The sequence below is a fragment of the Macrosteles quadrilineatus genome, unplaced genomic scaffold (genome assembly GCF_028750875.1).
Source record: "Macrosteles quadrilineatus isolate MER2022 unplaced genomic scaffold, UCM_ALF_1.0 Scaffold_3__2_contigs__length_128488019, whole genome shotgun sequence".
NCBI classification, from domain to species: Eukaryota; Metazoa; Arthropoda; class Insecta; order Hemiptera; family Cicadellidae; genus Macrosteles; species Macrosteles quadrilineatus.
Genome location: NW_026542596.1, coordinates 85496284 through 85509706, shown reverse-complemented (window position 1 = coordinate 85509706; position 13423 = coordinate 85496284).

Sequence of the window (13423 nt, the reverse complement as noted above, 5' to 3'; positions counted from 1 at the left end):
CTATTAATACATAGGATCCACTGTTCAATTTATATAATGAGTGGAAATTATATAATTTGTCCAAATGTTATGGACAAAAACTACAACATCCATCTACAACATTTATTATTGTAACGAAAAAGAGAGAAGCTGAGACAACGGATTAATGGGTTTTGTTTGTTTGGACGAGATTAGCTGGCAAGATATCAAAATGTTTTTTTTTTCTTGAATCGGTATTTACCAAATTTATTTATTATCTCAGTATTAATGGTAGGGTGGCTAAAGTAGGACTATACGTAAAATGAAAGTGAATTTTAAGGCTCATATTAATAGTGTTGCTTACTTATAAACTCCAATAGTCACCATCAATTTTAAATGTTGTTAACATGTTAATACAATTTAATATTTAATCCTGTATTCTATGGGCAGGTACGAATATAATAATGGGTGATTCAAAGTGAATGACCCAGTTTTAATGCTTTATTACTTTTATACTATTAAACTTACCGCTATAAAATACACATCAAACGAAATAAATGTAGCCTAAATTTGGCTTAAAATAAAAAAGTGTAACGTTTCATGTTTGCTATGTTTATTGTCTACATTGAAGACGAAGATTTTAAATTTTTTTCATTTTTGAGGCAATTTTTGGTGCCTTTTTTGAGTATAAAAAAATGCATTATAGTAGATTGTATGAAATTTTATTCTCTTTCGGAATATTACCTTCTACTTTGGTCGATTTCCTCACCATTTAAAGGTTATTTGCAAAAACGTCAAGTAACCTCCAAATTTCTAGTGGTAAAACAGTCGGAGATTACTTTTTAACTTTGTACAATTAAATCTACAGTTCTGCTGGATCGATTTTGTTAAATGATGTGTCTTTGGAAGGCATAAACTCTTTGAGTTGCTTTTTCGTTTGATGTGTATTGTATAGCGGTAAGTTTAATAGTATAAAAGGTATAAAGCGTTAAAACTGGGTCTTTCATTTTCAATCACCCTGTTTATTCGTTCACCTCACCTAATAACTGTTCAATAATTTTTAAAAGAAATATCTATGCTGTTAAAATTAGCCGACTTCTAGATTTTTTAGAAAAGATTTGAATCAAATTATGGAGGATCGACATGAAAGTAAAACTGGACGGATACAGCAGAGCCATAGATTTTTAGTAGTGTAATAACTAACAATTGCGTGTAAGAATATGTTTGAACAATGAATTACCAGTTTAATATAACAATACAACAAACACAATTATTATTTATTCAATTTGATTAAATTATCATTTATTTTAAATGTTACTCAATATTTGTAACAAATGAACCTCCCTAGTGACTTCCTAACGAATACATCATTATTAACATGTTTACAACAATGAAAGTCTGTGTTACCAACTGATGTAGCGATGAACACTGAACAGTTCCAAGTTTCTCATTGAGGGCAGTTCCCTAGCCACCAATAATCGGACATTTTTGTCGGTTGTATGGCTTTACAACTTTTATCAGTCCGATGGGAATAAAGGACTAGGATAAGCACAAACTGTACACTAACTATCATAGTGGTTTGGTATAGTCTATGGATCATAACTAGGGTAAGGATAAGCAATCAATGTTTCAATAATTTGCTTAGTGAATAGAATAATATCTACTCGAGAATGAATTGAACATGGGTGAATAGATTTTTAGAATAATACTTTCCAAACAGTAATGCTTCGTTCAAGTTATACAGCATAGAACTCTTGCTCTCTTTTCGTATATTTAAAAATACATTCTCTAATTAAGTTAATTGTTGTATTTTGGCACCTTATTGCTGTAAAAATAACGAAAGCGATGACCAAACTTTTATTACTATGAATTAATTAACATGTTTTACAAAAACTTAGCGGATCTATACTTAAAAAATCAATATAATATTCAAAGCATTTCGATTTTAGAAATTCTCATAAAACATAAGTGTTGCTCTGAAGAGTTGTTTGACTTTATATAACTTCGATATCGGTCGCTTTAAAGTTATTTTAAAGTTTAGCTATTATTTAATATTTTAGAATACCTATGAGTATTTATGATTAGAAAAACGTGCAATAATAAACCCGTTTTCATTCCATCGTTGATAAAACTATTAAATGTAAATTTTTGACATATTTGACACCTCTAGATGTTTAAAATAAAACTCTAAAACAATAAAACATATGTATTATGTTTGTTTATATGTCCGGCTAAGTAATGTTAAACGAGGAAGGTCAATGTCTCTGAAGGAGGCAACTTAAACGATTAGTATTCTAGTAGTTCTAGTAAGTTTTTATGAGCTATTTAAGAGGTTAGCTATATGGAAAAGCACAAAGTTAAATGGCTAGTTGTGCAAACTGTACCAAACAAGCAATTCAAACTCAGCAATCGAAAATATGGTTTAATATATAAACATGTTACGTTTGTAAGCCCAGAAGGATTTTTCAATAGAAGTGTTTAACTGTGTAAACAAACTTAAGCTTTGAATAATATATAATTTATTTATACCAAACACAGTTACTGTTTTTTTATGATCAGCGACTTGGCAATAATATTGACTCACATATTTACATATAGTCCAGATAGTAAAAGTATACTTTATGAAATATTTAAACTTTAAGATAAAAATATTACAACGTCCATTTTCCATTACAATTCCTTTAATAGTAGCATATATTTCGGTTTTCACCACACTATACCCTATTAGCACTATTCACCACAATAATAAAGCACACTGATACTCAAAACAACTACAACTTTAAAATTATGTGAAGAAATAATTTGAAAAATTTAAAAAAAATAATCAATAGTTTCTAGGCAGCGGTGACAGTAAAACATTTTTATTGCATTGCTATTGGCCGAAGAGCCTCTGACTGCTAGACCTTCGTCATTTTATTAAAGCTGAATGTTTCTCAGCAAATGCCCCCAATTCAGTTAAGAATGATCGGCAACCATGACATTTGGGTCTTGGTTACTTTGGCAACAAAACGGTAACAAAGGTCTGAAATTTGCAAATAGCAATCGTTATAGTATAAAGCTTGGTTCTTTCATATTTTCTTCGGAGGAATGTTAGAAATCATTTACTCCATTGCCAGGCACTTTGTGCGGTTTAAACCCTCTGCCAGCCACCCTTAAAAATTAGGTATGATGAAGATTAATTTTCGTCTTTTTATAAAAGCTGAAATTGATATATGTTACTTTGGTATGTGAGTACTGCGGTAATAGCTTATTCCCTATGTGGGAAATTCGCTAAAAATGGCATTAAAAGCTTAACATGATTCTAAAGTTTACTTAAAAGTACAAAAATACAAATTCTACTTAAGTCAAATAACATTTTCCCTTACAAAGTAAATATTTGTCGAATAATAATTGAATTCTGTCTTTTACTTGCATTGAATCGGCTAACATTATTTTTACAGTAGCTTTCAGTATAATTGCCTATCTATTCTCTTGTAAATAAAACCACGGGATTTCACAAAGTTTTTTTTTACAATTTCAGTTTTTATGTAACAAACGAATTGTCAGTATGAATTGGTCATGTATCGTGTCATGAAGCTACCTTGAGATTTCCAGCTCCAAGCTATTGTTTACACGTCAATGCTTCACATAAACATTCCTGTATGTTCCCAAGACACGACATCTGCCTAGTGAATTCTTTATTGACCGAAACACCTTCTAAACCACTATCGTATAGCACTTTAGATATTGCACGATAATATTGTATTGCAGTACCTCTGGTTTTATTCCTAGTATTCATAAACTAATGGTTCAATAATGTTAAGTTTGTAGCATTAAACCTATTCTACAGCTTTGATGAAGGTTAAAATCACTTGTTTGATAGAATTTCATAATAATTATAAGAAGATTAACATAAACAAGAAAATAATGTACCCTAATTCAAACATTATAATAATAAAAAAACGGGTTAGTTAATGAACAAATCTTACAAATACTCTATCTTATATTAGGCGTAGATGGTTTCCATCTAGAAGAGATGGTTCAGTAACTCGAATAGATTTTTTGGGTTTATTTATCGTTTAGCCTAATACTGATTAAAGAACAGTCTATACAAGTGTTTTATGCTATTTTAAAAACCCTTAAACAGTTGGCTTTTAAGTTAAATTACTGTCCAGTAAAATCCTTCGATTGTTAAAACTAATAAACAATTAATTTAGATAAACTGCCACACTACGGTATTGAAGTCAGCTATCATGTAAAAGCTCTTTTCACTAATATCGAATTACACTAGACTAGTTCTGAAAGCAAACCGAACGTTTTATTTTAATGGTGTGTTAGTAGTCTATTAATGTATTTCAGCTAATCAATCAAATTTATTATCCAAACAGAAAGAGTTCTTGCATGTATTATTAATCGGTACAAAAAATCTGTTGTCAAAACCAAACGATTAATGTAAAATGTGTTTTAAATAATATATTAACAAGGATTAGTCAAGAACAAGACAACAGTGTTCTACACTCTGTTCCTCTAAGAACTATTCAAGCATAATTTAAATTATTGTCAGGCCTCTGCTAGGCCTACTAACTTTTAAATCTCAGAAAAATTAAGTAATATTACGAAAATACAATTAAACAGCAAATAAACAACACTATCTTATTAACGCATATGAATTTCCCTTGACTTGGTACAGTTTGACCATTTGACTTGTCCTATTGTAATTAAAACCAAATATATAATATTCTTTAACCGCTTTTATCAATTTAAAGAGTAATTTCCCTGTTTGCACGTAAAACTTAAAGTTAAATCCTGTTAACACGATGCAATTTTCCAGCGTAACTCTCGTACAATCACTTTACTACAATGCCATCATAATAAAGTACGAGAAAAACAATACTTTTAGTGGCGTTCCACTAAACTCGTTTAGAGCTCAGAGTTCTAGTTTCACTTAAAGTTAATGACATTTAGTATTATTTATTCAATTCACTTTAACTTCCAAACCCATTTCGAAGATCATTCAAATATCACTTATTTTATCCCCACATTCTACTACTTACAAAGTCCTTGGTTCATGTTTATAATTAGGCCCCCTAGTTTAGTTTAAACAGATAAAAACCATTGTGGTAACATTCGATCTCTTTAGTATTAGTATTTCAAACTTTATTTTTCCAAGACTATATAATAGAGGTAGTAAAAATAACGTTTATGTCTTACTTCAGTCTTTTGAGTCACATTACATGTTGCGTCTTTTTTATTTTTATTTTTATTGTTATCTTGCAAAAACTGTCATGGTGACCAATCAACCGATAAACATGTTAACATTTATGTAAGAAAAACCCCTGTAGTCTGATTTATTCATTTCAGATTTATATGTTCCCATAGTTAAAACGTAGGTAGTATTACTGTGCTAAATTTCATGCGAATCGCTTCAGCCGCTGAGGAGGAGTTTTTGTAAAACAAAATCAGGAGTAATATCTACGTAAATAAAAATAACGTTCAAGGGCGTCTCCAGTCTTTTGAATATTTAATGTAGTTTTTTAGATCGCCTCCCCTCAAATACGACAGAAATTCTAATCGAATTTAATTTCAAAAACATCTTCATTATGATAGAAAAAATCAATATAACACAACGGAATGGAACCACTTAAATTCAAAACGAATAAACTGTAGATACACACCAACCTTTAATATATTCTTTATTTTTCGGTCTTGGTGGCAACCATGTTATAATGGCATTTCTCTTTGGAATACAGCAAGTATAGCACAAAATGAAACGCATTAGGTGGTAAAGTTTCATGTATTACAATTTACGTTACGATTGCAATAAAGTTGGAACACGGAAATGGAACAGCAAATAGGAAAAAGTGATCATTATATGTTGAGGATAAAGTTGAAATGCCAATGAGTTTCTTTGTAAACATTTCCAATCCCACAGGTGGATGCTCCTAAGCGTTCTACAGAGAAACATTCTTGTTGCAGATATTTTATGGAATTATATTATTTGTTGTAATGGTTTGTTTATAATGATTTTTCTTTAAGCAGTCACATATTGTTGTAGTGAATTGTTTATTTGGAGTAAGGAAATTTTTGCGCCTTAACCTTAAATACAAATAGCAAAAATTGAAGTAGTTGGCTAATTTAGTATGGAATTATAAGCATGCTATAACATTACAACAAACAAAAATCGTCTTTAAAAGTAAAACCCAACTCCAGTGTGAAGAATAGTTTAGTTATTATTTTAAAGTCCCTCCTCGGTCAATCAACAGGAAAACTAAACCAAGTAATAAAAAACCTGTGGGTGAAAAAGTGTTACTACAAAACTACAAATGTGTTACACATTTACTCTGGACATTTCAACGGCTCATTAGTGAATGTCATAAAGATGTACAGAGGACTAATCTGAATTTACTTACTAACTAGAGTACTAATAGAAATAAAGGAAAATACAGTATTACATCCCCGCCACACATTATGTGTTCGACATGATGATGTTTTCATATATCTCGGTAACTATTTTCTTCTTTTGTAGACAACTTTACTCTTGGTTATCAACCTCACATTGTTGTTTGCTACCATTGAGCCAGTACTAAACATGAATTTAAAATCGTCCAAACTACCAAACTTGGGACGTTATCTTTGAACGCAACAATCTAGCGATCGTATATTTTGTGTTTATAGGAATCAAAATAGTTCTGACTTCAGTGTGCTCTTACCTCTGGTAATGACTAAGTCATAAAGACAATCCTTAAAGAATACTGACAAATACAATTGTCTTTGTCTAGACAATGTTAACTAGTTTAAATGTATGTGTTACTAGAATTGATTAATGAATTAACAAACGGAAATAATATCGAACGCGACCATTTAGGGTTCGTTTTTCATAGCATTCGTTTATTTAATTCCCTCCACTGATCTTAAGTGCTTCACTATTTGGTTGCTATTGAGGTAGTCGGTCCTTTGTATACGGTGAGAGTTGGAAGTGAACAATAGTTTATCTATACAATACGAGACAGTATTGTTCCAAGCTGTCTTTCAATGAACTTGGTGTGAAATAGGAAATTTAATAAAAGTCACGAGCTTCTTATGCAATCATAAATGATTTAATGTTTTTTTTTAACTTTAACAGAATTTCATTGAAATTCACACTATGCAAATACAAAATCGTGCATTTTAATTTTGACTAAAATGTTAATAGTGTTCAAAGAAATAAATATTAGTAAGACTGGTTCCACCAAACTATTTTTACATTTTGGTTAACACGACAAAAGCCAGCTGTCACACGAGGCTTAACAATGTTTGTCGTATCTGACACCAATCACACAAGAGAACATGGCGGTCGATAGAAGTATGTGTGGTCAGTACTCAAGGAATGGTTGTCGTATACGTCATATCAGTTAAATTCAACAATTTTAGATAAGCTAAGAGTGTTAGATGTAACAGCATAAGGAAAACATCTTAAGTTATTTACTACCTGCTAATACGACTTTAATGTCATTACTGAAAAAAAAACAATTGAATTTGATTTGTTGAATTAAATAAAAACAGATTTGTGTACTGACAATTACAATCAGCATATAATAACAGTTTGTATAACAAATAATTGACTTTATCATTCTCGGTGCCCCCATCATGAATGCACGCTGTGATTTAACACAGAGAATATTAATGTACGTAATGTAATTATGAAAAACAATTGTTATTGTAATATTCTGACACTTAATATAAGGTTATTAGTCCTATAAAATCAAATATAACTTACTTAAATTTTAGGAAAATTAGACATTTTCCCTTTTTCAATTTCTTAAACATAATAGGATTGCCGAGGAAATTAAATTTCCATGTTTGAAATGAATTCCATCATTGTGTACTGTTGTTTAGAACATAACCTTACAAACTGGCAGCATTTTAACAAGCTGAAAGGCTTGTTTGTAAAACTTATTTTTAACGATCATTTACGTTTTGATAACAGGAAGACTCAACAATCCTGATATGGCTGAACTTGGGATATAATCGTGAAAAGCAGCAACACTTCAATAACTGTGCTTTATGAGTTTTGATACAGCCATTTGACATCGAGCAATCTCGTATCGTAACTAATAAACTCGTAAAGATCTTTCATACGGAAGTTTATTTCGAAAACCTTAATCGATCCTAGTAAGTTTGTTGTGTTAAGAAGGGATTATATCTGTAATAAAATATTTTAAGGATTTGTAAGGAAAAGCTGAAAAGGAAGAATTTGTAAAATGTATTAAAAGCTTTATTTTAATTTAATTTATTTTTATTTTGTGTAGTTTTACGCTAGTGGCATTTTTTACGTTTTGAAATGGAACGGTCCAAACCCTGGTATGTTACTATCTAACGTCGACGTTTTATTTAGATAGCATCATGGCTTTGGATTCTGGGAGGGTTCAAGTCTTACTAATGACTTTTGTAATAATGTTTTTAAGACATCCTGTTGTTTAGAGACGGATCTGAGATATAGTTACATCGTCACAACTCAAAAGAATTTTGTTAAGTGTAATATATTGGGGATCATTTAAGTAATATATATATTTATGTATAATTCCACCAACTAAACAAATTTCATCCACACCAACCTCATACAATTTACAATAATGCTTTGAGTGATTGTACAAGTGTTTCAAATGTGAAAGGTATGTTGGCTTTTGTCATCGATATATTGAATCACTATGCCTTTCTAAAACATCCCGAAGAAATATTGTAATAAGACCAACGTTTTTATTTAAATATAGTCTACCGCTTGTATCTAATTTAACCTGTCCTTGTATTTCGAAAAGGTAGCTTTGACCAAATTAATTGTGCCATTAGCAGCAAACGGTATAACCAACCCGATTATGTTATCAATTAAAACCGTAAATACTCCTGTGTTTCTAAAGTATACAAATCCACTACAAATATAATAAGAAAGTTATGTTAACAATTCAAGGTTTTTGTTCAAACATTAATCTTATTAACGGACTAACTTTTCTTAGAAAGTTTGCGGCATTGTTAGAGATAATGTTGCAAATCACTTTGGTTGATGAGCTAATTAATCACTCGCTGAAACGAAAAGTTTTGAGTGTTAATGAACATTACACTTTTAACTACGATTATGTTTCCTTTGTTAGGTTGGAAAAATAATTCACAAATTGTTTTGAAAACAGTTATAAAACAACTATAACTTATTGCATTATTTACCAAAACTCACTAAAGCATCGCTTTAGGAGTTAAATAAGTAAGATTTTTAATAATGCGCACAATATGGACGTAGATCAAGTGATCGAACCCCGATCGATAAAAATAAATAAAAACGTTTCAGATAACATACTTTTCGGTTGATAGAAAGTTGGAATTTTAATAATACATCTTTTTAAGGAGGTCAACGGTGATTATTTTATTAGTTATTTTATTACTATTAAAACTTACTATTTTTTATTCTTGAAATGTATTTATTAACTGACTATGACTTCTTAAATTTGCCTTACATTTCGTAGGCAAAGCCGGGCCAACCTCCGAAGCCTAAAACCACATAGTCTAGCTAGTAGTTAAGACAAAGTTATTTTTCTTACTGTTTCGGTTAACGCAGGTTTTGATTAAATGAGGCTCGGTGAACACGGGTCAATATAACGACCATAGCAAGGAACTTTATCTTTCTAAACACTTTTCTGCTCATTTTGGGAAACTTTTGTATTGTAACTACCCAGAATCAAGCTTAGACAGACGATGCTTGGAAATTGTCATTATATGAGAACTGAGCTCTCACTTATTTCTCATCATATTTGATAGTTTTAATGAGTGGATGATTCATTCCGTCGTAAAAAAGTTTACTAAGTAGAGAAAAGCTGTTAGATTTGGAAACTGTTGGTTTACGGTTAAATTAGAACCTATGTCTTAAATTAGAACCAAGTCCAACTTTATTGAGCTAAATGCATGACGTACCAGGGCAATATTAAATGGGCCGCTATACAAATAGTGAGCAAATAACAGTGTATTTATTGGAACTAACTTTTGTTTCATAATACAAAACGATGAACAAGCTGTTTATGTATATTTTTGATCGCCTTGACGGCCTAATTCAAAAATCACTGAAATTACTCTAATACCACTCTATAGAGACTCCAAGATTATTAACCAATACTTTACCAAACATTAGTTTACTCATTCCCACCAGTTTTACAACATTCAAATATAATCATGAAATAGTTACAGAAATGAATTTGAATGGTAATAAGCTTTAGATTATGGGAATACGTAAGCTAGGGGCCCTCTTATCATCAACACAATACTATTTACACTGGAAAATATGTCACCACCATAGATAAAGGAAACTTGTTTCCTTCACTGCCTATTAAAATTAGTAAATAAATTAGTATTAATATTAGTAAATATTATAGCTGTACACATAATCTTATATTTGCATGAAGTATGGAGATTTTAAAGCCACCTAAGAATATTCTAGGACTCCCGTTGTGCAATTGCTGTAAACAGTAATGAATATAACTATTAATTAGTTAGCCTAAACTGACTTACGTTTTGATACCTCCATACAACTTCCTTTATGTACTTTTAGTGAATGTATATGTGAGTATAACATTTCCATTCCCCTAAACACCTATCTTGAAGAAAATTAATTAGTTAAATGTCACGCTAAACACATTTTTACTTTATCGTCTTTATTTTTACATATACTGTACTGTGCACAAAACCTGCTAGCTAATTATAATATTGATTTCATACTTTATCTATGAAAAGCCAATCTTTCTCTGTAAATCAAATACAAAACGCTTCATAATTGTAATAATTTTAATCCAAGACCGAAAATGCCATATCAAAAAATCCACATTCCTTGAAATTCATCCATAACATTTTATACAACCATACAAGAATACAGCATTCTTTTTTGTTTTACATCCAAGTGCAAAGGGTTTTAGTGTATGTGTCTCAAGGAAAATACTCGGTTTATCCCAAACTGTTTCTTACCATCTTTATATTGCACCTGGGTGTACACACGCTTAGTTGGTTTACCTACTTTTTAGCTGTTTCAACATCCTCAAGTATAATTTGTGTCTACTAGCTTAATGCTTACGTGCTTAATAGCTTAAATACCTCCTAAGGTACAGAAGTGTAATACACAAAAAAATTGATTGTCCTAAACCAACACTCTTGACCAACTTGAATATATTTTTTCATTATTATCTTAGACTTTGATTTTTACTGTTTGAATTTTAGGTGATGTTACCTTTTATTTATTGTGGGATATTGTACAAACCAAACTAAGCATATTTTTATAATTTAACAAGAGTGTCGCCATTCTATATTTAACTTTAATTTCCATTTGTGTTTAAACCTTTCTTAATAAAGTACGATAAATGTGATAAATTAGCCTTTATCTAATGGGAGTAAATTAGCCTTAATTTACTCCCATTTGTATAAAATTCAGTATACTATACAATTTATGTTTACAGCTCTTCTTAAAGTCACACAATTTTGTAAATAACCGCAACAGCGTTTAGAAGCTTATTTGTTTGGTTATTGGTGTTTTTAATAATTTCAGTTATTGATATAGTTATGAAATTATCCAGCAGTATACTAATAATTTGTCCATAGTTTTTTTTTTGTGTTTAGGCGTATATCAAACAGTCAGCTCGTTGATAGTGTGTATACGATAAAACTCGTGTACTGAAAGGCTAAAATGAGGGTGTGAATATGTTATGAGCCTCATGTATGTATCCTCCATCCATCTTCCATCTCTAGAGTCTGCAGAAGTGTCAATATAACATCTTCCCCTCTTTATCTTTATTTTAAAGTCCATAGGACTTGAAATTTTTATATTTTACCTAGCATAAGAATAAAATGTATTATCTAATTCCATGGACATTGATGTTCAAGCGTTTGGCTTAAAATAGCAAAATAACTTTAATTATAACCAAAAAATTGGTGGAGAATATAAACTAAGCTCTTTGTTGTAGACCATTAGTTCAATCTACATATTTAAGTACTAGCTGAGTACCCGTCCTTCGTACGGGGTTGGTATACAATGCTTATTGTAGTTAAATACTCGTGCTTTGCATTTGCAATGAGAGAGGATACGTTTTGAAAACATTTGGTTTACTATAATCTACGGTATACTATAGTATATAGAACATCTACCATATCCATAATGTTCTGCCACTTCACCTAAACAATAGAAATAAGTAAAGTTCTCACACTCAGGTTTTTGTCGCTGCTTGGTTCAAATTAGCTGTTGTCATAAATGTATAAAGAACTAATGGTGCTGCACCCTGTTGGTAAGCCGTATAACCTTTCAATGCTATTGAATATCATAGAAACAAATTGTGTAGTTGAAACAGCTGGCACAATTATTTAATTCCTTTTAAATATGAATACTCATAAGGTTAACATGGGAAACTCTAGAGCCGCTGGGGCGGAGCCCGAAAGGATTTTTGAGGTAAGAATATGTCTATATGTTAATCGGGAATGTGAGCTATCATCATACCAAATTTCAACACAATCCGACCAGTAGTTAATGCGTGATTGAACTTCAAACAAACAAACAAACAAACAAACAAACAAACAAACACACAAACTTTCACATTTATAATATTAGTATGATGATGATCATCTTCCGCAATAAAATGATAAAAATATGAACACGTTGAAATACACATTTTTATATTTTTACAACGGGAGAAGTTGTTGCGGGGGTGAAGTTTTACTGTGATTCAGAGACTATTCGGTGGGAATTAGTGGAAAATTAAATTATAGGTTTTGCGGTTTAAAGAAGACAAGAAAAGTTACATTATGCTTCAAATCATCTTGTCGGCAATCAGCAGTTTCAGAATTCAATTACAGCTTACTTAAATAGTTGTTTAATAGTAGATTTATTAAGCAAAACACAATTCCTGGTGACAAAATAATAATTTTAACGAAGAAGATTGTTTTTTTTTTGTTTTTTTTTTATTCACGGTGGAACGATTATATTTAAAAAATATCGTTGATTCAAAATTTACGTTCGTGCTACATCGTATTTTTAGGTTTGTTGAACTAGTTAAAACTGATTGTTGAATTTTTTTATTTTTTGAATATTTTATATACACTGTGTAGGAAGCTTAATCAATATAGCTCACAGAGTCAGTAGAAATTCACAAAAATACCAAACAACAAAGGGAAATATATAAAATTCTACACAAATATATCGTTTCTGCTGAGAAAGCAAATGGCCTACATTGGATGTCTCTTTTATTACACATAAAACATGACAAATTGGGCATTTTGGGAATATCAAACGAAAATTACGATCCTTTCATAAAACAGGCGTAGAATATTTTAGATGATAAAGTATTATTTATGGCGGATATTTTATACTTTCCTATTCAAAGAACGGCATTCACAAAAATATCGTAATGGTTATTTCTTTGCCATCAACCTTTCTTTTATAACTAACAACAATATATTGTTTACCTACTTAAATGTTAAATCGGAAGAAAAT